Below are 27,000 nucleotides of genomic sequence, written 5' to 3'. Positions count from 1 at the left end.
CAGCTGTGAACCTCAAATGAAAAAAGAGCCCTCTGATTTTCAGTTCAGGTACTCACTTTCTATATAAAAAATGTAAGCTTTTGAGAACATCTTTATGCATAAAACCTGAAAAGGATGGGTCCATTTATCTGATTGGTGCAGGTATTGAAATGCTACACTTCTTTAAAAGTCTGATCTATCTGGTTTAATCATCACTCATTCTTTACAAATGACACAACTCGACTGCTAACATCTTGACGATGTTAACACAACGTTATCCATCTGCCTTCTGTCCTCGTCAGGGGAACAGCATCCTTCATAACTGTCCATCATCATAACTACGTAATCATGCCGTGACCGCCTAAATAAATGGCTGTCTGGAAAATTTGATGGATGGCTAAAACTTTCATCACACAGCCATTTTTCAGGGGGGAGTTTTTTTGGGGGGGATAAATTAATTTTTGCCAGGTTGCATCTTTGAAAAACTATCAGACCAATTTTTATCACTGTGTTTTCTTTTTATATTTTAAATGATGAAAAAAACTATTCCAGCCTTCTCGTTTTGTTGAGGTTTATTTCATCATCAAAGACAATAAAAAACAGAAGTCACCAAATAATTACTGCTATTCAACTGATGCAACTGCATGAGAGGACAGACTTAAATAAGCCAATGAACCTGAAAGCTGTAATACCCACATAGTTATGTGTCAGAAGTTTCTGGTATCAAGTCAGTGTCAGATTCAATAAAAAATGAACTTTCACTTCCATTTATCAAGTGTTAACATTAAATCTTGGTGGATCTTACACGCGACATATCGGTTGTTGAGACGCATATTGACTGGAGATTTGTGGTTGACTTCCAATCTATAACTGTTTGACCTCCAAATGTAATAAGTTGATTAAAATTTGTCTGGAATAATAAGTAATGGTATTGAAACGTTACATAGCTCAGTAGGTCTATTTTCATACTTACTAATAATGCATAATGAACACAATATTCTTTCCAGGCTTAAGGTACTGATCATGAGTTAAATATGCAGTACCGATGTAAAAGTCAAAGGCTAGCATGAAGCGTTACAGCTGCAATGTAATTTCAGCTAGTTAAAAATCAACAAAATCTTTCTTACTCTTGTGAGTAAGAAAGATCGTACTCAGAAAATGCCTGTATTTTTTATTTTTCTATTAAGTCTCTTTTATTCATTTGAATATTTAGAGATATCTGGTTACTTGAAAACATTTGGAGCTCGTTTTAAGTGATCTTGAAACAATGTTTATCTCCCTCTGTGAATTTTTGGGAAGTTTTCTCAACTTGTAAGAGCTCACTCACTATGCACAAGAGCTGAGGAATGCTGGTTTTGAATGATAATAAGACTTGACAGATGTCAGCGGTTGAGGACTGGGGAAGGCATTCAGACCACTTTTCAACTTTTAGGGGAATGTAAACACAGCTGAAGAAACATGTTAAAGAGGGTGGGAAGATCAGGGGTCTGGCTGGGAGTCGAGTAGTCACAACAAGCCAAGGATACACAGCAGATCAGCTCTTTCGCATGTATAATTCACTAAATACAGGCTTCACTGGTCTGAAATAGTGTTTTTAACTTTTATATTTCAAATATGATACTAAAGAGGATTTATATGCTAAATAAACTCTGAATTCACAAAGTCACAAACCTTTCTATATCCAAACAAGGCAGATAATTCATAAGCAATTTTACAGTCGCACATGTCTAAACAGTGACAAATTAAGTCCAATTAAAAGTGTGATGCCCCAGGGCATCACAGTAATTCTATGCTGCTAAAAAAAACTTCCATTTTACACTGTTGCCTAAGTTTGTGTGTGAAACATACTTTGTTGCATGAAGTATTAGCCTGAATAAGCAGAAACAAATCACGTCGCAGTGACTTGACTTGTGATTAGATCCATTTCTGGTTTGTTTTTCTAACTTCATGACTGTGCTTTAGGAACAAAAATGAAATACAACAAAGATAAAACAGTCAGTCCTGTCCTGAATTTGGATTATGAAGAAAATAATATACTTTATACAAAAAATGTTTCCAGAAAGTTAAATCTCATTTGGTTCTTCTTTTAAAACCACAGAAGAATCAACCGTATTAAAACATTTTTCACGAATTAAAGTGTCTCCTTAGACGTCATGAAGTTGTTATTTACAATCAGTTTCAATCATTTACAATAACGATACAACAGTAGATGGATTAATTGAAACATGATCACTGGTAGTGGCAGGACAGACTCATTCGTCAGCTGTTTCCATTATTCCAACTGGTACTTCCACAACTTCTTTCATCTCTACTTTAAGCTCAGTCTTGCTTTAAATCCAAATCGTCTCTCCATTTTCAAAGCCTGAGCCGCACAGGCCAGGCCAGAAGCTGAACAGCTGAAACATCAGTCTTGTTAAAGAGACCGCCAAGACGAAGCTGAATCACCAATAAAACAATTGGTGGCAAGACCAAAGGACTTAGTGGAGATCGAGTTTAAAGTCACTGGGCAAACTGGTGGATAATAAATCGGAAAATCAGATTACGTTACAGCATTATGAGGTAGGAATACTATCAATGAAAACACTTTCCCTGATTTGATCCGAATGCAAGTCTTCGAGGTGTTGATTGATACTCTGATATTTTCCAACAGGTCAGAAACGCGCACACACCGTGACAAAAAAAACAAAACAAAAAAAGAAGAAGATTGTGTTTATAAGTCCATGAGAATTAATGACAACTAATCTTGAAACTGAGTTTTAGCCAGTCTTACACATTAATCCAGTCATAAAACTGATGTTCTGAGTCTTGCACTCTTTCTGGTCCTCACATTACTGTGATCATTAGTCCTTTACCACCATCCTTAATCCTAATAGTAACCATTAGCTTTAGACACAAATAAAGTGATGCAACAGCTTAGGAAATATTGGATGTGCCCCTTGTCTTGAATATTTTATGTATAATGAATGAAGAGTCAAAATCTTCCACTGAGTCAGGAAGCACTACTTTCTGCCATGACGTCACCATTTTGTTTCAATATTTAAGAATCAAATTACTTTCTGGAGAGGAAAGTTTTACTTTTCTTTGTATGCCTCAAAGTTTTAAAAGAATTATTAACTGAATTAATCAGTTTGTGACGTGACTCTTCATAAGTGCAGATAAAGTGTCTGCATAGACTTGTATGAGATTAGCATTGTCGGGCTATTTCTTTGAAAATTTAGTAGCAGTCGTGTAGTTTTGTAGCAGCGCCATATTATGGAGTACATTAAAGTTGTGACAAATGTTTTCAAAATTTGTCCCAAATCAAAACTGTCAGATGACACCTGCTTTAGCTAAAGCTAAAGGCTTAGCTTCAGCAGGTTTTTAGCATTTCATTTCAGTGGTTACTAAATAAGTTATTAATTAGTGAAACCAGTAATAAACTGGAAGCTCAATTCATTCTAATCTATAAATTAGAATGAATTGAGCCTGCTTTAGCATTATTAAGCTTGGTTAAATGATGCTTTTGCGGTGTTTAGCTAAAGTATGTATCTTCCTATGTTATTAAAACACAAGGCCAACATGAAATGAGGGTGTAGATAACGTTTCAGTGGCTACTATATGGAAGTTAATTTGTGAAGCCAATAATAAACTGGAACAACTGTGGGTTTATTTATAAACTAGAATGAACTGAGCAAATCTTTTCAGGAAAATGTGTTTATTTTTACATCATTTAAAGGCCCTGAGTAAAGAACAGAGAAGCTCCAAACATAATAAACATTTGCAGTTATTTTATTGATGAATAGTTACGTGTGTGGGAAAGAATTCCCTTATGTTGCGAACCTCGACTAACGACTTCAGAGAGCCATGACAGGAATGATGACCTTTTCTCATGCAATGGCACATTCCTACCATAACAAAAGTGAAATGGACTCAGGGTAACTAAAGCATGCAACATGGAGACACAACTTAGTGGAATTTATGGAAACTTCCACCCAGCCCTCATCAAACGCTCTTATCCATCAAGGACCAAAGTGCATCTAAAAAGTTCAAGAAAATATTCCAAGGTCAGGAGGATGGGGTAACGCAGAGAAGTTCAAGAAGAAGAAGGAGAAGCTAAATCAACAGCGTAGAGTTTTCTAAAAGTCATCTAGAGGTCATTACTTTGTTTACATTTTTCCGCATCATTTGTAGAAATTATCATCCCACCTGTAATTATCCAATTACTGCCATGGCTAGGAAGCGTGTGCATAGAGTAAAGCATAGCATTTGTTGGGAACTGGCGTTGTCGGTATTGTCCACCACACAGCACCAGGGACCGTGTGCCACCCGAGGGCGTGTATCAGCGTCTACTGACTTGCGCACCTGGAAATCATCCTGTCATCAGGGGCTGTATAACTGGAGGAGACTGTGGACACCTCTCTGCCAGAGTGTTAGCCAGTTATGGTACAGGCTCACCCACGGTCAATCACCAGATCTGTAACTAGATTCTGATTTGTTGCGTCTCTGCTCTTTTTTCAGGTGTCTTTTTTCACTGAAGCCCTGGTGAATCCTGATTTTTGCCAAGAGTTTGGCTCCAGAACCGCTCCTCTAGACGTCGTGGGTTAACCCCCCCAACAGATGCTAGATACACGCCACTTCATCTGTTGTAAGATCCTTCCGGCCCTTAAAGTCGGCACCTCTCCTCCAAGTAAGATAATTTCCAACCTCCTACTTACCTGTCCGTCCTCCAACAGCGCCCCGCTCTCAATCCACCGACCAACTGACAACGAATGGACAGCGGATGCCGACCTGAGAACCAGCCAGACGAGCCCGGACTGTTATCCAGCGTTATTGTGTTTACTAAATTAAATATCTTAAACTATACCCTGTCTCTGGAGTGATCTGCATGTGGGTTAGAAGATTAGACACCAACATGACAGCATCCACACATCCACTTCCCTGAAATGGTAGTTGAAGGAAAAGGAGCAGAGAGCTGACCCACAGATCATTTTATATTGATGTCTGAGACATCTGTGACTCTTTGTGAAATCCATTTCTGTTCTCTAATGGGAACTCCAACAGCTGCTAGCTTCCACACTTCACTTAGCAGGACAAACACAAGGGGCTTGCGAGTTGGATGGGGGGATGAAACACAGGAGTATGATAGGACTACGTGTTCTAGATGCTTACTAATTTATTGATCTTTGCTGTTTTAACACAACAGGCTTCAAGGACATAATGGGTCGACCCTTTTTCTCCTCTTTCACACTATTTTGCTGCAAGGTATACACTTTCTACGGTACAATTCAATTAAGTCCCATAAAGCAGGTCCTAATGGGAAAACTGTACATGATTTACTCTTCAAATGAGAAAGCAAGGGCACTTTCAGGAGCAGATTCAAAGTGGTAACTCGAGAGGTAAAAAGCACAGGACACATTCCTGTCCATTCGTCACTGACAATTACAAAGGCGAAACGCAACAATCGATAAACAGAGGAACTTTACGAGCATCCATGATTCAAAGAAGTGATGGATCTACACACATGCTGTTTACCGTCAGTCAATATACATTGACTTTCACAGTGCTCTAAACCTCCGTTGGGGCTGAGGAGCACTTGGCCCCTGAGATTGCACCGGCCATCAAAATGCAATATTTAAACATTGGTATAGGACATTAGTTTTAGCCTGAAGATGAACTGACTAAGCTTTCACTGGTTTACTTGAAACTCTGACCTGCCAGTTGTGACTTAACATTAGGCAATTTTATTTGTGACTAGTCATTTGAACTTTATTTAATCTTTGATCATGACAAAAAAAGGTTTCTTGATAGAGGCAGCAGTTTTAAACCCAACACAAAATGAATGGATTGTGAAATGTGTAATGAATTATGTGTAATGAATTATCACCATTTGCGCACTGTAGAATTAAAGTACAAAGCTAAGTTTGAAAAAGTTTGTGGTCAGCTGAAAAGACACAAGGTTGTTAATAGTGATTTTTGTGATGTGAAAAAAAATGTTTCAACCCCAGTTTTGTGGAATATATTCATTTCAACATTTACGAAAAACCACCTCACGATAGGGAAAAATCATTTTATCAAAAAAATGTTTGATACAAATAGGCATGTTTACATGAAGCAGATTTGTTTTCCTAATTCTAATTTGTGAAGTTATACGAACAATGGAAATGCAGGTAATAAGACTATTATTTTAAGCAATTCTTTCACACTGTGTAATGGAGAGCAGACACTGTAAAACAGGATTTCAATATAAAAAGGACAATTAATTTATAAATTTGGCATGTTTCATGACAGAAGTTAAAAGCTCTTATGGTTAAAAAAAACCCTGAAATTTTTTATTTTAATACCTTCAGTTCGCCTTTTATCTACTGACGTCTCACTCTCTCACTCTCTTACAGCTGGAGTGGACCATAAAAATGTCTCAAAAATACATTTTCTTTTTAAATATCTTCTCACGTCTCTGTACATCCTCTAACTTCCTTTTTAAAACATCCTACTGACAAAGATTTTACTGACAACCTGGTAGTTTGATGAATCCACTTGTACTGAAAAATTCAATTTTGGAGTTTACAACCTGTTGTTTTTCAAAGAATATTCAAAAACAACAACAACAAAAATTAAAACAGCATAAAATGGAGATCAGCAAGTTCAAAACTTTGACTTTGATCACCAATATTTACGGTGCACCGATCAAACGTTTTTAATTTCAATCTGAGACAGCAGTCATGTTTTATTATCTTTAAAAAAAAACATGTTACATATATATTGAATTTTTTTTTTCTTGTGAAAGAAAACTTATCTAAACTGTTATCAAAGCAAACAGTTTAGACAGCTTATTGAGGAGACACTAGAAAATAGTGCATCCACTATTGGCTGTTTTATGATGCATCATTACAAGTCATGTCAGAAACATTACTACACTACTCATCTGTTTATAATAAGCTGTAAATCTAATATGATTGCTAATATAAAAAAGCCACAGACAAAACAACTTATTTGCAGAAACTAAGGATTTGACTGCCATCCTTTGCTAAATACAAAATAAATATTGGTCTAACGTGTTTCATAATGTTGGAACACTGAAAGTCTCCCACCATAATAAAATGAAGAAACAGTAACGCATCGTGCTGAAACCTTTCCTCTTGAAGCATTTTCACCAAAACTGTAGTGATCCCGTAACTATAGAAGAAAAATCAGACGGCACACATGGAAATACAAACAACCTTTACCGGAAAATTTTCAGCTGTCACTTTTCTGGTTTTCAGATAGAAACTGCACCTCTTAATCTCAAAGTCAACCATGTTTTATCAAACGATATGGAAGCGGATTTCTGTTGATTTCACTCAGCTATTTTTCGTCACAAAACATTCTATCTTGTGTATTTTAAAACACAACATTAGATGTTAATCTTTGCAGACTGCCCCCAAAGTTAAACTCATCAGCTGGCAGCAAAGACAGAAACTGAAACACTCACACTGCTGCCTTCCAGTTTAACTGGGAAAACTGTGACTAAACCGTTTACACAACGGTTTAGTCACGACGTGTGCAAGGTATCGTAATGACTAACACATCGACAACTGTCTGTCTGGGGAAGCTCCACCGCAAGTTATGATTTAAGACAACAACGCTTCTTTATGTGGCTTGTCGTACTGTGTAGACTGATTTATATGTATGACCCAGCATGGCATCCAAAAGGAGAGAAAGAAAAAGAAATCTATAACAAAAGTCCAAGAAAAGCCTATGGGATTGCAGTCATTTTTTATGTACAGCAGAGAAAAACAACAGGAAGCACTTATGTAAAACTGTCATGCCTGTAGAGACTACACAACAAAGTGATGCAGCAGCCCCACTGTGATAATTGTTTGCCCAGCGAATGATGACAGCTTGGTAATAAAAGGCAGCAGAAAGTGCAACTTGGCTCACCTGCCAGGCTCCGGCTTCCCGTTTCCTCTGAGGCTGAGCGTATCAGCGCCTTGCTGCTTCAGACAAATTCCTCAGCGCATCTTCCATCTGCACGGGTTTTTTTCTGCAGAAGAACAAGATGGTGAAAAGCAAAAGAATTTATCACATGGAATGAAAAGCGGAAGGAAAAATTTCTCATTTAGAATAAAGGCAAACATTTTTACATCATATGACAACTGAAAACATTGAAGCAACTTGTTGACAACATAAATTAGAAAGAAAAAAAGATAACAAAAGTTGCAAGCACACGTGCTTACAGCTTGAGTTTACCAGATTAGTAGAGATTAACTGATTTCCAGCTTGATCGGCCCGATAATTTGAAACTTAAAAATCAGATTTTTCCGTTCAGCTACCACTGACGCATGGGCATTTATCATATTGTCATCTTGACACCGTTTTCAACTAATATAATCATAATAATGCGAGTTAGCGTTCTCTCAAAGACTAGACTGGACCTGAAAGACATTTTGAATATCCAGCAACTGAAACCATAAATAAAATCGCGCCATGATGTCTCTGTAAATTGAACTGCTCTTGAAAAAATACTAATTATCAGAGTAGTAATTAACTTATCATGCAATTAATTGACTAACTTCTTACTGCAGCAGGCTTATCAAATCTCAATATCGGTCCAGACTTTCATATCCTACACTGACAGTAAATGGTATTTGGCATAAATAAACTGATAAAATGCTGCCTAGTCTTGCATCTGATGATTACTTCTAGAAGAAGATGTAGCAGAGGGTGAGGGTTATAAATATAACCCACTGCTATAATGCTCTCTCACTCATTGGAAGTAATAAAAGTACTGAGGTTTCAGTACTTTTACTGACATGCCAAAGATAGACCATAAGCAAATAATAAACAGATCTCTTCTCATAGTAAGCAGCAAAAACATTTCACGTCTTCCTGACATAGTGTGACAAGTCCAGACATAAAATAATTAATGTGATCTCTTTGCGGTCAGCGCTTCTCCTGGAGGACCCGACACAAAAACGTGTCTCGAAGCAAAACAAAAACAAAAGCGTGGCTCCCTCCTTGATGATGCACGATAACAATCATCACAGCGAAAGACAAAAGAGGCCGGGGTGAATTAATAACGCTGGCAGACACTAACAAGCAATTCCCGACCTCTCCTCCAACAACGGGCGTCATGTCCCACTTCTCATTAAAAGCAGTGAGTCAGCAGAAATTAGACAAGAATCACTACCCTCCCCTTAAATTCATCCCTGCGGGCGTGACATGCTGGTTTCACCCTCTCACCCCGCAGTCTGGCTCAGGCAAGAAAACAAGCTATATAAGGAAATGTTAGTGTTGAGTTCAGCTTGTGGTTCTAAACTATTAGAAATTAAGGGCCTGGAGGAGGGGAGGCTGTTGATACCAAAAAGTTTTATTATTATTTTGTGCTCTAAGACGGCACACTTGACAACATGATTTCATAAATAAGCACATAATCCATCCCAAATATTGGTTTCTTGTGCTCACAATGGGTGAAAGGAGGCAAAATTAAGTTAATATTTGACTTTGTAGATTTTTTACGTCAGCGTTTCTATGAAATAATCACTGGATGGCAATAATAATCCTTACATGTCTGAAGCTCAAACCAAATATCACTTACATAAGCCAGACATTGCTTACATAATTTAATACAGACGAAGACAATAAAGTTAAAATGCGCTTAGGGTAAAGTGCTTGGGTCTGAAGTGCCCCCAAGCATGAGATAAAAAAAAAAAAAAGGCTCCAGGTCAAGCCTCCCCTGGGTTTTTCGTTTACTCTTGGGTTTTTAGAGCTGATCACTTCCTTCCTCCTGCTTTAATTGGCACAGCACTGCAGTTACTTCTTCTTTTTCAAAGAGACGGGCGGTCAAAACATTTCCATGTGTCTGCATTTGACACACAGCTACCGTGATGCAAACTGTTGTTCCTTCAGGACCTTATGCTTCTCAGACTGCGGTTAGGATGATACGGTGGACATCTTTTATGTATAAAGCTGAGAAAATACCAGGTCTGGATTGAACTTGGCAATGCGTCATCATTGGACGTTACAATTTCATAGACTGTCAAAGCGAGCTTTGGGCGCTGTGTATTTGTGGCAAGGCATTTGATGTTAAACTGAAGCAAGTACTGAGATCCCCATGAGAAGGAAGAAAAAAAACATGCATGCCAAGCTCAACACAACCTGGATCAAAGACTTTGCATTACGCTAACCCCCGAAACCACATGCGATATAACAGGATTTGACTGGGAAACAGAAAAATTTCAGAGATTCTCGTCACACTAGATAGGCAAAGAAATTGGATTCAAAGGCATTTAACGCCATGCTGCCTGTTGTTCTCAGGTGCTAAATTCAATTGCTCATTTCTTAATACAAAAGTTTCCTTTGAATACTTACGTTTCAACAGCATTAACAGAATTTTAATCTTTACCTTTAAAAATGTTCAAATACCAGATGGATGGATTCAACATGTAATTAATGATACAGGGATCAAATAGAAGTCTTTTTCTCTCTCTGTGTGTGTGTGTGTGTGTGTGTGTGTGTGTGTGTGTGTGCGTGCGTGTGTGAATATATTTTTGCCTTTGATCTATGCTAATCCAAACCTAAATAAAAGCTCAAATCAATTTCCAAATATTTTGAGAGTGTAGGAACCCTGTATTCTTTCCCATGAAAATATATGGAGTCACCGGTCCTCTAAAAGAAGCAACATTATTTCTTTAGGCCAATGTTCTACATCTTCAAATTTCATTACTATGAGATCATGAAATGGAACAAATGTTGCAACTTTGGACCCCAATAGAACAGAGTGTATCAGGTGTGAAAACACTCTATTATCATTTTGTCTAAATGATACAGGAAGCCACAGGATGGGCAGCTAGCTAATCCATAGTGGATTTAGGCCAACTGATAAACCAAACCCCACAGCAATTTGCTGATAATCTGGAAAAGAAATACATATAATACCTCCATTCCAAGCCAATGACAGCATAAGCAAGTGACTATTTTCCCAAACATTACATCACAAGTGAAATATCTGGCAAGTGATTGAATTGCTGCAATCATTGTGAAAGAAAGAACATAAAATGTCCAATAAAGGGGAGTGAGGTTGAGTAGCACATTAACAATGTCATAACAATACATCTAAAAACAGAATGGACAAAGTATCAGATTTGATCATAGATGCAAGGTTTTGCATCACTTTCACATGACAAATTTGATTCTGGAAGACAGAACGTGAGTGTGACATGTTAGAACCTCTTTAAACCCGCAGGCATTGCAACGTATTGCTTCCCCCCCAGAGGTATTTATACATTTTCTCCCTCCATGCATCACGATCGTCTGCACAACTTTCTTTCGGTCGTGTCAGTAGGCGCGCAGTTGAAACCTCGGGGTGGGCAGCTGGCTCTACATCTGACGTATTCAAGGACAAAAGGGAAACTCCAGATTGTCGTGGTGAGGGCAGCCACCCATGGCACCGCTCACTGGGGTTCTGGTTGTTTATGGTCGGCACTAATTGCAGGTCAGCAAACTCACTGAGCTCCAGTAACTCCAGCCGGTACTTAAGTAACTGAGAACTGCGGCACTTTTCTTAAGTAAACAGAGAAACTGTGTCGAGATGAAAACCAATAAGATCTCTCTTTGAAATCTGTGCTGTAAAGAAATGCTTGACACAAACATAGCAGCCCACATAAGCACTTAAAAAGTTTTAACTTGCATAAATACTCTTACAAGAAACTGAAATTAACATTTTATCCAGTTCCAACCACATCCTTACTTATTTTCTCTTCACAACTATGGCATTTGTGTTGGTGTATCATAGAAAAGTTGTGTTGATAAGTTGAATCATGTCCATGTTTTTTTCAGGGTAAAGCAAAGTATATGGTCTAATAATTGATCAACAGCTACAGTTTAAGTATGAAAGTATGTGTTGGTTCTACCATCTCAACATCAAATCAATACTGTCTTTTGAAGAATGCTCCTCTCATCAAGATGTGTGACCTCTTTTCAGAGCCAAATTATTGCTGATGCAATAACAGTAAATTAACATGTGCTGCTCAACTGGCTGAGATGTTATTGCCAGTAACTGCAGTGTGTGCAAAGTCAAAACGTTGTTAAACGGTGAGGGTTTGTAAATATTGGATGGGTATAGATTGGGGATGCACAATTTGAGGTTTTCCTAGTGACGAGTGATTTCCACTTTTCTTTGGTCCTCTTCGGTTCAACTTGTGATGATGATGTGGTTTTTTTGTGCCAGCCCTATTTAGTCCACTTTAATCTAACTTTTGTTTGTTTGCCTAGAAAGTTCAGTTTGTTTGGGGAAACTCTAATACAAAGCAAAAAACAAACTCTGGCCTGCCTAACAGCCTAAATTCTGGCACGATTCGAAGGCCTGAAAGCAGAGGTCGCTCCAAAAGCAAGAAGCAAACTAAAGCGCAGGGCATTCTGGGTAATTGTAAATGCAAGAGTCTCACAACATTGGGGAAAATGGCTTATAGTCTTTTACCAAAAACAAAAGAAAAATCTTACACCTGCTAATCTGACCCTTCTGCATTGTTGTTTAACTTTTGTTAAGGAAATTGCGTCCATGTCTTCTTTGGAGGTTTTGGTGTCATTTCCTTCAGTAGTTCTTGGTGCAGCGTCACCACAGTCGCCAGGATGTGGGGGGGGGCAGCGGTTTCTCAAAAGGTTTGGATTGTAGAATAGAGTATTCACACAACAGTAGAGTGTGAAAGTAAACCGCACTAGCAAAAAGTGGAACAAATTTTGGTCCCCAATTGAACCAAATCTTCCGGACTATCACGTGTGAAAACACCATTGACCATTGATTTTTTTGGGGATGTCATAACAATGCATCAGTTTTATAAGTATTATAAGAAAAACCTGGTCTTTGCAGTTATTGGCAACAAAAAATATCAAAAACTTTACTTGGTTGATGCATTTATAAATGGAAAATAGAAGTAGTGCTAGATACAAGAAAGTAAAATGAAATTTATTTGTATTTGTCCAACCATTCTTTAATCAGAGCCATGGCTGACTGACTGATGAATATCTAGATTACGTTTTGCAGTGACTTAAAACCCCTTAACTCAGTATAACATTGTGAAGTAGAGCAGTTTATATCACACATGAAGAAAACCACTCTGCTATTAGAATAAACAATCAGGGTGTTATTGTTCTTCATTGTTACAAGTTATATTTTTGCTTAACTGCACAAATGCTAAAGTTTCCAGTAATGTCTACAGAACCTTTCATCATCACGAGTCAATGCAGTTACTGTACTGGAACACCGGCCCAGAGAGACATATACTGACACGAGGAAGAAATATGCATCCCAACATAAATATGTGCATGAATTAATTCTGTATTTAAATTTTATTTACTCATCAGCAAAAATAGCTCAAGCTAATCTCCTCCTGCTCAATGCAAGAGCGAAAAAAAGAAAAAAAAACCCAGGAACATCAGATTTTAACTTTGATCTCATCCCATTTGTGAATTCACAAAGAAGATGAACTGAATAGCAGAGCTTGTTTACCAGCAGTAAGCTTGCTGGCTAGTTTGAGTGCTGCCCCTGTTGCTGTCACTCAACAGTTCTGTGAATCAGAGACCCCCGTCACATTCCCCCGGCTCCTCGTTCCTCTTTCTTTCATGGCCCAAACTTCGTGGCTGGATGCCAGTGTCTGGCCAGCTCAGCCACTGGCTATTAAAGTCATTCACAAAGCAAACAGAAAATCCACAAACCAGTTCTTCTCATCCAAATAAGGATGGGCATGTGTTCACTCCTTTCTCACCATTCTCAGACTGATACGTCACACTCCCATTGCAGAACTGATACAGCTTTGGTATGAGTCCGAATGCCGGTGCCAGGGTCTGGGTTTGTTTTCATACCAGTACAGTTTTCATACAATCAAGACACAAAAAAATGGTGCCGCCAAAACAAGCAGGTGGATGGGGGGAGTCACAGAGTTAAGACGGGTTCTGATCTGTGTGTGCGTGTAGAATGACATGAGTGAAAGGATGGACGATGAGTTAGGTAATTGGAGATGTGCTCTCGCTCAGCTGGCTGGCTTGAAAACGGGGTGAGTGGGCAGGTTTAATTCGAGCGCCACCGGCAGGATTTATTTCTGGAAAAAGGGCTTGCTGTGTCAGAGGAGGTCAGGTTCTGGTTGTTTATTTACAAGCGTTGAGGCGGCAAACACCGTGAATATTGCGTAATGTCCATACCACTTCGAAATGCTGAGCGTCAAATGGGTTGTCCCAAATTTCCCCCCGGAGTCAGGTGGTCTTGGTGAAGCTTAACCAACACAATAATGGATAGGAGATGTTTTCATAGTAAGACATAAAAAACGGAATCTCTGTAAATTCAACTTTGGGGTGGAATGTTATGAGTCATGATGAGCTGGTTGAAAGATTATAAAACATGATGGTTTATTGTGTTTGCAATATTAGAGAAAGCAATCATAGGTGGTAGTAACTTAGCAGACTCATCCATCTCTGAGGGTTTTAGTCTCAGACACCATCTTTTAATTTAGTGAAGCAAAACAGTACACTCAAATCGATATATTCAGAAATGTTGGTATGCAAGTTAAAGTAAGAATGTTGTTGAAATGTACCAATCACTAGGCCAGAGGTCGGAATCAGCCGAATTGTCTTCAAACGGCTTTAATCTGGGTTCAACAGGTTAAATGTTTAAAAGAATAAAATAAAATAAAAAAATATATACTTTAAGCACTGCCACCATTTTCAGTCAATTCATTGACCCATAGCAAATCTTTTGATGTCCTTTTTCAAGTTTAATAATAATCCGATAAGGGTTAGACAACTTTGTGCATTAAGGTCTGGCAAATTTAACATTATCTTTGAATGCAGAGGTAAAAAAATAAATCAATAAAATCATGGCCTAGTTTGAATTTTAAAACCTTAACAACATAAAAACTTTAGACACACTAGTTTAGTAACTCTCTTCTCAATTTCTCAGGGTTGAACTGTCAGACCAAATTGGGCAGAGCAGCTGCCAATGAGGCTGACCGTTGCCAACCTTGTCTCAAATTAAAATGCAAATTCGCCCATTAGAATATTAAGTGTCCTCTCATAACAAGCTAGTTGGGATCGGATGCATATAACAGTAGCTAAACACTTCAATTGACATTACTTCTTGTATGAAGTAAACCTCATATAAGCTTTACCTTCTTATATGTGTAAGAAGGTAAACCCCCCATCCACCTGTTTGTTTTGGCGGTAACATAAAAACTGAAGGAATCTTAAAACGTAACCTCTGTTTCTAAAGTCTATTTAAAGAAAAGTGAGTATATAGAAGACATTCCTGCCCAGGTCCTCATATTTATTGCTGATATAGAACGGTCCTGTAGGTTTTTCCGCAACCAAAAGCAAAAGCTGATCCCCACTGACACGGTTCACATCAATCAACAATTAAGTAGACATTAGTGAGCCATAATAGGGCCTTTTACAAGCTGAGAAACAGGTGAGAGGTCTGGAAGACGTCAACAATAAAACAGGCTTACATCACTGCTGGCTCCTGTTTCAAGTTTGCTTTTTGAACTCTACAGGACAAAACATGGTGGCAGGGAGAGTTTATCTCATGGTGAGTACTGCAATGCGTTTAAAACCAATCATTAAACTACTGGGTGCAGCAGCTTCAGATTATAACCTACTACTATGATTTCAACAGTAGCTTATTTTTTAAAAAATATCGAAGCAGGAAACACACAACTGAGAGAAAAGACAAAACTGGTCTTATATTGATTCACAAAACAACATACTGGACTTTCAGGTTTATTACCAAATATTCACATACTAAGGCACATATCTAGCTCAAATTTGTTTGATTCGGTCAATATGTCATTGATGCATCTCTAATTGTGATCACCGTTAGCTAACTTCTGACCGTCTTTGAGGTGCTGCACCAACAAAGTCAACCAGTAACAAACTCACTTTAACATTTACTGAGCAATCAGAGCATCATCAGCTCAGTTATTAATTCAAACATGCTGAAACATTACACTTGACACTGAACAACTAATGTAAATGCATGTAATTTAAACAAACATTTGGTTAATGTCTAATTTGAGTAATGTTCTCTGATAATGGCTAAAGGAAATAACAGGCCAAATGTTTCCTCCAAGATAATGTTGAGTTTACTTAATTATGATTCTTAAGATTTTTAAGGTACCAAAGCTGAACACCTCGGCTACAAGCCTATTACATTGACATTTTCAAGGTCAGGCTCTAGTTAACAGCTTATCAGCAAAGCCAGAGCCTTTAGTTTCCCTAATAATCACTGTTTACACAGTCAACATTCCCTATAAAGGTCAAGCAGACCTATTGTAGACATGAATAAATTGGCAACAGGGAATATAAAGCAGAAACACCATTAAACGGATAAATTGATGGAAATGAGATGCTGATCAATATCAACTGGTTGGTCAAAAACAATGTGTTAGGCTTGTTCAAAGCAAGCAATAGCATTCATACAACTGCCTGATCTCCACCAAAACAACAATTCGGTACAGAAGCTCTTTTCATAAAACAGCTCTTGCTCAATGCTGGTTAAAAAAAAAAAAGGTGGGTTTTTTTTGCTCACAGCTTCTTCCCTTCAGATGTGCATCAGCACACCAACAAATGTAAAGGGAATGAAGGTGCTGCATTGTTCGCCTACCACTTCACACCTACATCCCAAATTAACTCTAACTTATCAAAGCCAGGTGAACTTTCACCCTAATTCTGCTGATAAAATATGGCATTAATGCACACGAAAGCTCTTGGTGTGAAAGTGTTGCTTTTATCTGTTGAATGTGAACCTGAACGGTCATGTCAGGTCATGTGCGTACAAGTAAAAAGTCTATCTGATTCCCTAAAAGCAAAGCATTTCACGTAAGTCTCGACACGTTCCTTCCCACATGAATTAAGGTCAAGACTGATATTCCTAAACAACAACAACAAAATAGCTCTGCCTTGATGCTCTCCCTTGATTGCAAGCAGAGCTGAGTTCATTTAACAGATGGCCTCCAGCCCAAACTGTACTTTATCAAACATGCTGACCTTCAAAAGCACCTAAAGTTGTTTGAGGGCTGTTTCGTTGCAAAGCAACAAATATACCAAATCCCTGGTGTAAACGGAGCGTGACGTTACAGTCAGCGTCTGGCCTTTGGAAAAACTGAGATTAAGAGTCAAAATCTAAATCAGACATGTAAATCACACATGTAAAAATCACACAAGCTGCAACAACCAGAGAGTACAGAGTTGGATTCCCTTAAGCTAAAACTTTGTTGAAACACTTTTTAGTTCAATTCCAGCATTTAGTCTGTCAGCACCCAAAAACAGTTCTAAACCAGATGGATTTGACTAGGCTGTTCCAAAACTTTAATGTTTCTGGTATTAAATAATTAATGTGGCTGTATCCTTTAAATCTAGTGTTTATGACTTTATCCACCTAAACTTTATCTTTGCCTACTTTATCCAGCCCTCAAACAACTTTTCTTCCATCTGAAGAAAAGTAACCCCATATTATAATCTGTTCTTTGGGTGAAGTGCTTTTATATTTTAAAACTTCAACACATATATTAAGATTGTTTTAATCTTAAACTGACTTTAGGTGCTGCACTGTAAAAAATGAGCCTGTGATTAAACAGATTTTAACTAATACATTAAGTAAAATATAATTACTGTCTTAACTTGGTGGCAGTTGTTCATTTAAATCTGACTTGAAACAGTCTAATCCAGTTTTAAGATCAAGACTGGTATTACTAAACCACAAAAACTACTGGGTCCAGTTCAAGAAAACAAAATGATTTTGTGTTATTTTACTTCAATTTAAGGTGATACATTTATCTAGGTTTTAAGTGGAAAAACTCTTCCTGTGAAAGTGCTCCTTTGTTGCAGTTGGAGGACATTCAGTCCCATAATATTGAATTAAATTCAATGCATTTTTATGATTAATTTATAAAAAGAATATTACTTCCTGCCGCCCAACTTAATTTCTTGTTTAAATTATGATTAACTAATTTAGATTTTCTATTTGAATATACTTAAATTAAATTCCCAAATGTAACTTTTCTAAATTACTTAAATTTACCTCAACTCCACACACTGTGAATTGATTGGAATGTGTTGTCTTAATTTTATTGAATAGATTTGGGGTACGCTTTTTTACAGTGTTGGCCACTGTGTAGGTTAAACAAAGAGTAAATAAAAGAAATCCCCTGTTTAACTTCGATTGTCTTTAAATACACTCATTTTACCAATGGAATATACAGCAAAATAACTATTATCACTGAAATTATGTAATATCTTTCAAATGTTATTACAAATAACTAAATGTGGCTCCCAGGATTGCAGTAATGAATTATAGGAATGTTAAGAACAAACATGGACTTGATTTAAAGAAAAGAAACACCACTGTCGCCAACATGTTTAGTCTGCATGGTAATGTGAATGTGAATGAGGCTTGGTATCTGATATTTCACAGAAAATTTGTCTGGGATGCCAGTGTGAGAGAGGGATCACTTTTCTACTTAAGAGTGTGCAGTACAGCTCGTGCTCTGAAATCTAATATCAGCCACTGCTTTATTATACTTCTTGCATTAAAGCAGAATGACGTCAGATGAAAAAGATAAACAGACTGCTATTACTAATGTAATGCAAGCAGATAATGGCCCAACAAATAACTGATATACAGAATTATTTGATCTTTTTTATGCATTTTGCAAATCACAGCCCAATGATTGTTGCTTTGAAACATTGGGTGGTGAGAAAATTATTCACTCGGAAAAAAAGACGGTAAAATCTGCACGTCTAGGACAACAAACTGTTTGCAAAAATATGAAACTCATGCAGTGAATGCATATTTATGCTCTACGGTTTTCTAAATAATAGATATCTTGATGTGAAAAATGCTAGAAAAATAAATTATTTAAAGATACTAATTTGCATCAAAATCGATAATATATGAACTCATTAACATTTGCCTAACTTGTTGCATTTCCTCCAGCCAATCTTCCAGAAGGAAAGATATGCTGAAGGATGCCACACGCTAGCTGTGCTGATGCTACATGCTAACATTACTAACATAATATCTGAGAACAACTTAAGAGTCGGAAAGGCTCCTGTATTTGCAACAGTGACAATAAATGTTTTTTTTTCCTCTTGCTTTGCACAACAATCCCATCCTAAAAGTGGTAGGATTATTGTGCAAAGAGTAAATAATAGGCAAATAAAAACAACTTCATTTCCATGAGACATTTTGTCCAAAGGAGTGATTTATTTTGGTGACCATGTTTCAACAAGGAAAAGTGACAAACTAAAGTTCTCTGGGGTTATTGGTTTTGCTAGTAAAAACTATTTCAATAAACAAAACTAAATAAAGAAAAATCTAACTGAATTTCACACCATATGAGAAAACCTCGGCAGCCGGTCACACATCGAATTAATCCACTATTACACAAAAAGACCCTGAGCTTCATGGTGAGATCCAATTAAATGGACTCTGAAACTGAAATGAATTAAGAAAATAAACAGAGAATTCGGTGCTTTCATGCCACTTTCGATAAATAATGCAGTTTGTACATGGTGTGCAGCTCGTTAGCTCGAGATACAGTAATTAGAGAATTAGAAAAAAATGTTTTGTGCATTCGTACTACAGCAGTCAAAGAACAGATCTCTTTTCAAAATAAATGTTATTTCATAAGTGACTGATTCAAGCTGATTAGCATGCTCTTAACCGAAATAAATCACAAAAAATGTTGAATCAGTCCATTCAAATTAGGCTCTTGGGTGCAACATTTAGTTGTCACATTATCAGTGTTTTGTCAAGTAATTAAAAATTAAAAGGGCTGGAACTTGTTTTGCTGAAAACTGGCAAAAAATGTCTTCACGTCTTGAAGGAGCAAATGTTGAAAATTTTGATGTTCTTCTACTCCATCTCAGTCAACATCAGTGCCACAAGGAAACCTAAACCTTGAGTGATAGGCTTTGGAGTGCCTGACTGAATGCATGGTTTCTGCAGGTTTTACCAACTGAAATTTAAGACCTTTTTTTTTTTCTATACCAAAAAAAAGACCATTTTTAGATATTTCTTGTATATTTCTCCAAAAAAATGTACAAACTTTGTCCAGCCAGCTGGCAATACATTTGCACTTGCCCACTTACTTAAGCTAGCTGGATTTTTTGCATTTGTCAAGGTTAACTAACACAGCTAGATTGGCAAGTGTATGTTAGCAATGAGTCACAAAGATGTCTGCATGTGACTCAAACATGCTTGATAGAAAAGTCTGGCGAAAAAAAGATTACATACATTATATGATTAAGTAGACCTGCCAAGAGTACATTTAAGACCTGTAATTAACATATTTAAGGCCAAAATACTTTTTGCTATTCTTTTTAGATATTTTCAGGCATTAATTTTAGTTTCATGAATTTAAGAATTTTCTAGGATCTGCGGATAACCTGGAAAGGTGAATTACAAATTCAGGAAAAACAAAATGTCCTGAAATGTTCTGTTTCGGGGTGCAGACAGACAATCGCTTCCTGTCAAATTTTATGGTAAGAAATAAAAAAATTAAGCAATGCACCTAAAAAAAAGAAAAAAAAAGGCCATAACTGCTCTGTTTACAACAAACACACAGATAACCACAAAACACAATCTTCCTGTTGCTCACCACAAGAATGAAAGCTATGTTCCCCAGTCAGAGATGTAGGAAACCCTCCAACAAATATTTGGTCCACAAGGCTCCCGGGACGAGCATTCAGAGGACAATTACCAAGAGGCAAACCCGGATTTTCTGCAAACCCCACTAAAGCCTTTTTCCGAGCGCAGGTGAAGCAGTTATGCTGACAGAGACCTAACAGCTCCCGTCTCCGTCCATTTGCCAGTAAGTAAAAACAAGAACTGAACACTACAGGCCGACATGAACAAACAAGAGGAGAGCTCGTTTATCAGGAGCACACAGGGTGCTTTGAATGAGCGGAGGCTCGGGGTGCTGATGTACTTAAACTTTCACTGACCTGTACTTGTGACACTGAGGACTAATGATCATTTTACTTTAGCCAGAATACTTAAAAAAAAAAAAAAAAAAAAAAACAAGCAACAGAAGATGCAACCTCACAGTTAGAGAGAAAGACAGGCTGGCTCCATCAAAAGGTTTGCAATTTCATTTGAATGTTAATTTATACAGCTTTAAATTTGCTAAAGTTTCTGCCATTAACTTGAAAAGCATTCATCCTCCATATTCTTTTTTTAGGTAAAAATGGAATAATGAAATAGTGTAGCATGCTTTTTTACTTTGGTCTTGGTTTCTATTTAATACGGATCTGGAAATGGACAGTTCAGAAATTGGAAATTTCCTTTAATCGACTGATTGGTGATTGGCAGATCCAGACTAAAACAATGTTATTATTCTTTTTTTATATGGCACCATTTTCAGCATATGAATGCAGAAACTACCAGGATGTACCTTGAAGCATTTGTTGAGCTTATTCAAAGTCATATTTAGAGACATATGAACAGGCTCTGTGTAGTTGCCCAGAGCAAATCAGTCCATCATCGACATGATTTCGTGACATCACTGCACACTGAAGTGTATAAAAAACACAGTGGACACTTTGACTTCAGTCAGGGGTAGTTTCTCTTTTCTCATTAGATGTGTTCCTATCAACCTGTGATGGATGCCCAGGTTGAAAGGGCATCCATCACACACCATCAGTGGCAGACTATTTAAAACTTTGAGCATCTTTTCTTTTAATCATGTGTTCTCCACCTTGTTCTTGCTGTTGTAGGATTGATTATGTCTGAAACTTCTCGGAAAACAAATATTACTGAAGAACATCTTGCTTCCATTTTTTTCATACTGACATACAAAGATTAACATAACAGATCAAATCCTTCAACCTCCCAAATCGGCACATCATAAAGCACTGACAAAGTCAAAACAACACAAGTACATCACAAAGTGAATACAAGACCTTAAACCGTGGCAGGTCTGTCATTAACAATTCTTCATTGATGGGATTTTAATACAGGATTCCATATTTTCTCAAACACACTGACTTTATCTTCATTGTAATATCTCAGTCTTTCCAGATCCATTTTTTTAGCCTTTTTTTTTTTAGAACTGATCTGGAGTTTAACTAAATTTCTTCATTTTCCTATGCTTCAATCGTCACGAAGCTAAAGGGTGATGATTTCCCACACAAAGTGAAACAAGATTATTTTCATGATTGGTGAATTATTACATCAGTTAAAGGCGGAAGAGAAATGAGAATGAATGTAGTGAAAACTCTGTAAGTTAGCCCCTTCCACTATTCTAACAAAAACTTCAGGTTTAAAGAATAACAGGAAGTTTGGTTTTCCATGACAAGACAGTCTTTTCATCTCTGAACATGTTCTCATCCCAAGATGACCGCTTCCCACAGCTAATGGGATTTCAACAACTAAAAAGCACTGAAAATACCTGATCAATATTGAATTGAATTATATATTTTACTCTATTCTCCATCTATTTATCATCCATGCGACAAGGAGTTGACGGAGAAGCAAAACATCCCAGTAGTCAATGTCAAGACATGCTTGCAATCTTTTATAATATGTGATTACATTGTCCCATTCAAGATGTTAAAGTCGATAGTTCCCAACATTTCAATCAGTGTTTGTTCTGTGAGACATTTTGGCTTGCAGGTTAGAAAATTGATATGGAAGTCACAGTCAAGCATCATGGGTTATAAGTAGTTAGGCACGTGACAAAATAAATGTTTTCTGTCAAGACTATTGTGTGCAAATTCATGATGGTTATCGGCCTCATCTTCATTTCATCAGAATACATTTCAAAATACACAAAGAGTGGTAGTAGTAGTATCCGTTCAGTTCAGTTCCTTTATAGTCCTCAAAGGGGGAAATCTGTTTTGCAGCCAGGCATTTTCAAACATACAGAACAACATAAATGTGGATTGACAAAGTTAAAAAACAGACAAAGCATACAAGCACAAATTCAGAAATGTATAAAAAGTGAATTATAACTCACAGATTTAGGGATCTGATTGCTGTGGGTACAAAAAAGTTTTACTGTTGCTTTTAAGAGAAGACTAACTACTATCATTATAAAGGTTTGAAGGGCGTCCCACCCTTTGCAGGTCTTTAGCCACAATGCTAATGAAATGGGAATACCAATCCTGTCTACTTCTGAAAATCAGCTATTGCCATGATGATAATTATGCGTTATTGGAAGATTGGAGGATTAATACCTGAACACCAATTACAAAGTCTTAAAATATGCAAACATTTTAAAAAGGCTTAAATAAATAAGCACTGCCTAGCCTGGTGGCCCGCCAGGCTTATAATACACTGGGGGACACCTTGCGACATATCAAATCTCAATCCTCATTGCAGTATCAGTGTAGGCAATATTGCAATTGGAAAGGGGTGTTTATGTATAAAGTGTCAGATAATCACATAACACATCGCCATGATATTTCCTTCCAGCTTGACATATTCTTAACCTCCTTAATTTTTCCTTTAGCGGCTAAGCTGTTGCAGCTAAAACTTCAGGTTTTATCATCGACATGCAGCAGGAAAATTCAGGCAAAGTAGTTGCAGCTAAATATTTTCCTCCTTTCATGCAGTCTAAAATATTAATCTTATTAATATTAATGCCACGGAAACCGCTATCACTTCATCCCAAATATTAATGAAGTGGTTTGTCCTTAAAGGGAAATATTTTCAAAAGATATAAATAAATAGCATTACCCAATGTTAGAATCGGCAGGTTTAGACTCAACTGGTGCAACTTCAACATTATTGCTGTGATAAATTAAAGAAATAGCATAAAATCTGACGACAACGAATAAATGAAAATAATGAGAGTCTGACGGCATGAAACAAGCAGAGACCTGGCAGGTGTCAGTCCTGATGTCTGTCAGGACAGGAAAAGAGTCGCGCTGCTGACAGCCGCCAGGAAAAGAGTCGCGCTGCTGACAGCCGCCATGCACCACTCCCCGTTAAAGACCCCGGCTTGGGCAAAACTAACTCCAGCCCGGCCCATTTAGTCAACAGAGTTTGGTGCTAGCTCTTTACCTTCCCCGGTGTACTCGAACCGAGCCCCCTCAGTGTTTTACTGACTGAACCTCCTGACAGCAGCAGCAGCGGCGGCTAACGTCGCAGTGGGGTCAAAACTCGACTGTTTGAAAACTTCTCGCATCCCCGGAGATTGGAAACCCCACAGAGAGAGCGGTGAACGTTCAGCCCGCGGAGCCGCTCGGAAACACACGGCTCACCCTCAGCCGCCGCGTCCGGACCGCTGCTGAGGGTGAGCCGTGAGACAAAAAACAAACAAACAACAAAACTGGCCAGACCTTTACGACTGAGACACTTTCAATGAGGGAGAAAAGGAAAGCCCGGGCTAACTTTTTTCCTTACCTCGCCTCGCGCCTCCTCGTCGCCGCCAACTCCCACTACTCGGTCATGATAAATCCGGGTCCTGACGAGCCTTTCTCTCGACTGAACGCAGAAAAACGCCCCTAAAAAAAAAAAAAAAACAACCCCGGGAGTGAGTCGCTGAACTCCAAACCGGAGCCTGTGGCTTTCTCTCTGCGTGGCTCCTGCAACAGCCGCAGCAGTTTCTGTTTTTTTTTTCTTCCACCGAGGTGAATCGGGAGCGCGCGCAGCGGAGAGATTGGGGCCGGCCAGAAGGAGGCGTGCACGCGCAGTTTCAAAGCGACGCCGAACCGAACCGAACTGGCTTCAAACTCCAAACAGTGTTGAGACGAGCCTCGCACTGTGCGCAGCGTGAGCATTCCTTTTGCTTTCACTCAGTCACTTTTATTAACAAACGTTTGGCCTGTTTATTTTTGTTATGGTCAACAATGCCGTTCGCCCGGGGCTCCAGCTGGGCGTACTGGGATGACAGGTTAAAACAGGACACATAAAAGCTGAATTCACCCTACACGACATTGGCGATCCACTCTGGCAATTTTTGAGAAACACCTGCATTGAACTCCCAGTTGTTTGTGCAATTCGCCGATTCTGTGTGAATTTCGGGGATAATTCTCAAGAAACTGGAGGAAAATGATCGATGGCAGTAAACAGATTAAAGCGATTTGATGGATAACATAATATTTAAGCACACGCAGAGTTGAGTCTAGAATCTAAAGGGACACATAAAAAGCTATGGCGGGACAGATTTGGGTTTGACATGTGTGTCCTAAAATACTACTGTGAGGAAATGCCAAATGAATAAATACCCGCCCCCCCAAAAAAAAATCCTACTAACACAGCTAAACATTTTTAAAAGTGGTCCAATTCACTATAAACAATGGGTGTGAAGTAAGAAAAAATGAAAGTGAATGAAAAATATCTTTTTCTCTAATATTTTGTAATTTAACATATTTACTTATTATGAACAGGGTGTGTGTCACATTATATCTGCAAAAAAAAAAAAGGTTTTCAATGATTTAGAAATATAGAATTTTACAACACAAAGTACCTCCCATCTTAACAGGTGTCCTCCTGGGAGCCACTGTGTTTATTATGTATAACAGAAACAAGTAGGGGCCTAAGGTCACAGCCTGGGGAACCCCAGGGTGAACATATAGAGAGCAGTTCAAGCATTAGTAGCGTAAATCTTAAGTCAATCTGACTCAGCTCGTTCAGAATTAGAGCAACGACAGTCAGCAATGCCCTCGGACGAGGAAGCATTGCAGTTGCTTTTCTGTTTTGGGATATCACTCTGTAACTCGTCGTGGCATTTACACAGCCCCCCCTCGTCCATTTCCTACGGTTGCATTTGTTCACAGGAAGTTAGGGAGGCTCACTTCAAAGCAGAAAGTTTTATGTCAGTCGGTCTAATTTATTCAAATCCTTGTTTGTTTGGCGGAGGAAACACAGCGGATCAGCAGGGAGTAAACATATGCACAGCACAAAGCCACAGCGAGTGTGTCTGCGACGCTTATTAAAAAGCGCCGAGTGCAGCGCGACTGACATAATGCATTCGGTGAGGGATAAATGACCGCTGGAAAAAGGAAATCACTTCCTTCAGCTGGCCTCGGGGTTCTGTGGGAAAACGCCGTGATCTGAATTCATCAGGAATAAAAACGATTCTTTTCATTCAGTTTGCTGTTGCGTATTACAAGTAGATTAAGCGCCACCCTTTAAAATGTGATCGCTTGTCAAAAAGTCGACAGCAGTTTGCGGTGAGGTCTGCGACCTTTGACGATGGAGATTTCCCCAAAGAGCGAGAGTCTGTCGTGCGGGATGGCTTCTCAAGCCGCCGCCCTCCAAGAAAGACGGGATCCTGTGTGAGAGGAACCTGAAGGCTTCACAACCTGAGATGAGGAGGATGAGGAGGAGGAGCTGAGCCAGACGTCGACACGTGGGAATGAGTCAAGCGTTTTTCTTTTTCCCCTACATTCCTGGCATTGTTATCCCCCTCCTCGCTGCCGAGCACCGAAGCCAAGGATTTTCCAAGAGTGGAGGAGTGAAAATAATGAAGCAAGATGACTATTGTTTCCTTTTATTCGCCAGGCAAAGATCATTTCAGTCATTCTGCAGCTGAAAACATACAAACAGATGGCTGTGCTTAACATGAAACCACCTTGCAAAAGGGTTCTTACCCCTTTTAACTTGTTCGTAGTTTGACATGTTACAGCCATGTAAAATCTGTGTGTTATACAGATTGTTTTATTGTAGACCTACACAAAATAGTGCGTAGTTGTTAAGTGGACCAGAAGTGATACTAAAAATCCACATTGCTAGTTCTAGACTTCAAATCGAGGCTAAAAACCCAATTTTTTTAGTTGCCTTTGATTAATAAACCGGAACACTAATCAAGATATTTGATGTGTATTTGCTCAATGATTTAGGTTTCGTTTGACGGTCAACTGCTTGTTTCATAATTGGTCATGGTTATGGTTTTGTGACCTAAAAGCACTTTGAACTGCCCTGTTGCTGTACAAATAAACTTGATTGGACTAGACCCCGACAAGAAAACTAAACAAAACAGTGCGACCAGATGCTCTCCAGAAGCTTGATCCAAGAGAAGCAACCTCTGGTGGCGGCGGCAGCGTCACGCAACAAGATGCTTGGTCAAGGCG

The 27,000-nt window shown here is 38.4% G+C and overlaps 1 protein-coding gene across 2 annotated transcripts in view; it reads right to left on the bottom strand.

Moving 5' to 3' along the window:
• The window catches only part of peak1 (pseudopodium-enriched atypical kinase 1), an 82,503-nt gene extending 57,968 nt beyond the window's left edge, over window positions 1–24,535 (bottom strand). For both annotated transcript variants that reach the window (XM_055040750.1, XM_055040758.1), the window contains exons 1-2: window positions 24,329–24,535; window positions 7,876–7,978 (exon numbers count right to left, since the gene is read on the bottom strand). The gene's annotated coding sequence lies outside the window, so the exon portion shown is untranslated. The remainder of the gene's footprint in view (window positions 1–7,875; window positions 7,979–24,328) is intronic.
• Between the last annotated feature and the right edge of the window lie 2,465 nt (window positions 24,536–27,000).

The sequence above is a fragment of the Poeciliopsis prolifica genome, unplaced genomic scaffold, assembly GCF_027474105.1.
Source record: "Poeciliopsis prolifica strain line A6 unplaced genomic scaffold, Auburn_PproV2 SCAFFOLD001, whole genome shotgun sequence".
NCBI classification, from domain to species: Eukaryota; Metazoa; Chordata; class Actinopteri; order Cyprinodontiformes; family Poeciliidae; genus Poeciliopsis; species Poeciliopsis prolifica.
The sequence above is the reverse complement of the archived record's forward strand: the minus strand, read 5'-3'. Positions and strand labels throughout refer to the sequence as shown.